Source organism: Marmota monax, unplaced genomic scaffold (genome assembly GCF_021218885.2).
Source record: "Marmota monax isolate L192 unplaced genomic scaffold, Marmota_monax_Labrador192_F-V1.1 WCK01_AAM20220418_F8-fsc00053, whole genome shotgun sequence".
NCBI lineage: Eukaryota > Metazoa > Chordata > Mammalia > Rodentia > Sciuridae > Marmota > Marmota monax.
Genome location: NW_026693153.1, coordinates 6,508,968 through 6,511,529, shown reverse-complemented (window position 1 = coordinate 6,511,529; position 2,562 = coordinate 6,508,968). Strand labels below are relative to the sequence as shown.

At 36.3% G+C, this 2,562-nt stretch overlaps 1 pseudogene; it reads left to right on the top strand.

The window, feature by feature from the left end:
- Window positions 1-593: 593 nt before the first annotated feature.
- Window positions 594-2,228, top strand: LOC124100020 (proteasome subunit alpha type-5-like; annotated as a pseudogene).
- Window positions 2,229-2,562: the final 334 nt, after the last annotated feature.

The following is a 2,562-nucleotide window of genomic DNA, read 5'->3' as shown; positions in this document are numbered from 1 at the left end:
TAAATACCTTGGCTCATGGCCCCTTCCTCCTTCTTTAAAGACAGAAGCATAGCATCCTCAAATCTACTACCTCTCACATTTACCAATAAGGACTCTGGTTATTACAACAGGCCAACCCAGGTAAACCAGGATAATATCCCTCTCTTAAAAAAAAAAATTCTTAACTGAACTTTATCTGAATGACCCTTTTGTCATGTGAGGTAACATACTAATGGGTTCCAGATTAAGACATCAACATTATTCTGCTCATCACAAACACCATTTTCACTTAAAAGAATGAAAAACAGACAATCTATAGTTATTCAGACTTAGGTTATTACCAAACGTTTCCAAAGTCAACAAAATAAACCTATAACTTTTAGGAAAACAGCTCATAATTTGTGTTACCAAAGATAAAAATTCAAGTTTTCAAGGGAAGTTTGGGGAAATCTGTGTCACCACAATGAACTTGACAGCTTCTTGATCCCCAAAGACTTTTCTAATGAGATTAGCAGTATGATCTTTCTTTAGACATGAAATGTGTCCACAACTGAAGTATCTAATGCTCACTGTGTGATATTGCAAAACCAAGCCTAGATAAAAGATTACTAAACATGTACAATGGGCTAATGGATTTGGATATGACTGAGTGTGAAATGTTCACAGTGCGGCTTTAGACTCTACATTGTAACCAATACTACTTGTTAAATTTTGATGTAATAGTGAAAAATTAAGCCATCATTTGAAAGGCTATCAAAATATACCTCCCTTTTTAATTGTGTACCTATGTTGGGTTGTATTTTCTTTGTATACTTTAATGTTAAAATTTCACAGCAAATTGAAAGCAGAATAACTTAAGAATCCAGTTATTATCTAGTAAGTCAGACATGAAGGATATTTTCAAAAATGAAAGTTAGTGCTGCTCTTCTCTCTGACTTTGGAGACATATAGTTATTTTTTATTTAAAAATTGTTGTATTTTGCCAGATGCAGTGGCATGTACCTGTAATCTCAGCAGCTCAGAAGGCTGAGGCAGGAGAATTGCAAGTTCAAAGCCAAACTCATCAACTTAGCAAGAACCTCAGCAACTTAGTGAGACCGTATCTCAAAATAAAAAGTAAAACAGGGCTGTGGATGTGGCTCAGTGGTTAAGCATCCTGGGTTCAATTCCTGGTACCAAAAAAATAAATAAATAAGGCCTGGGGTCGTAGGTTGTAGATGAGTGGTAGAGTGCTTGCCTAGCATGTGTAAGGCACTGGGTTCAATAAATAAAATAAAGGTAAAATAAAAATAAATAAAATAAAGGTATTGTGTTCATCTACAACTAAAAAAAAAATGAAAGAAGGAAAAATTTTTGCTGGGATCCCCTCTCCCTGGGTATAAGGCAGTGAGAAGATGATTCTAGTTGTATTTTTCAGTCACTTGGCCCCATCATTTGGGCTCCCATTGGTGATCTCTATTTACCCTATCATCTCCTCTGTATTCTATGGGGATGGGATTGAATCGGTGTTGGTGGAGTCATGTTGGTTCTCCCCATGTAGCCACTGCCACCTCCTCCTGCCTTTGTGGTGTTTCTCACCCAGGATGAGTATGACAAGGACATGAGTAACTGGTCCTCTAAAGGAAGATGATTTCAAGTGGACAGTTAGGCCATACAGCTATGTTTTATAGCCTCTGAGATCCAAACACCAAAAGATGTGTTTCTTCTACAAAGGAAAGAATTAGCTCCCCACTCATGGAATCCAGCAGCATTGAAGAAATTGTAGAGATTGATGCTCAGATAAGGTGTGCCATGAGTGGGCTAATTGCTAATGCTGACTTTAATTGATGAAGTCATAGTAGAATCACAGGACCATTGATTCACATATGGTGAGACAATGACAGCGGAGCGTGACCCAGGCTGTTTTCAGACTGGCACTGTAGTCTGGAGAACATGCAGATCCAGGTATGCCTCATCTTTTTGGAACAGAATTGTTATTTGAAGCAGCTAATGAAAAGGGCCCCAGCTATTTCATATAGATCATCTGAAACCTTTGCACAGTGTGATGCTCCAACAACTGGCTCTTCTGAGGTTGCCCAGAGCTCCTTGCAAGAAGTTTGCAAGTCTATGGCACTGAAAGAAATCATCAAATCTTTTCATCCTCAAACAAATAATGGACAAGAAACTAAATGCAATTAACATAGTAGCCTCAGTACAGTTTCCACATGTTCCCAAATAAAAAACTTAAAGAGGTTACCAAGGACATTTAAGGAAGCATGATGCTCAGAATTTCTCTGAAACAATTTCAGTTCTCCTAATTACCCTTAAATTTTATTTACACCTCCTAGTCCTTGGAAGGTGCATTTTTTTGATGTCTATATATAAAAATAATTCTGAAATAGAAAATTTTATTTATTAATAGACAAAAAATAATTTAATATGGAATGAGTATGCTATTGCTATTTGAAAAGAAAAATAATTCTTTTTTTCAATTTCTCGGTTTTAATTTTTAATATAGCTAATACTGATAGCTAAACATATGTAAACAAAAGCTCTTTGGAGTCATCGATAATTTTTAAGACTGTAAAACAGACCTGAGACCAA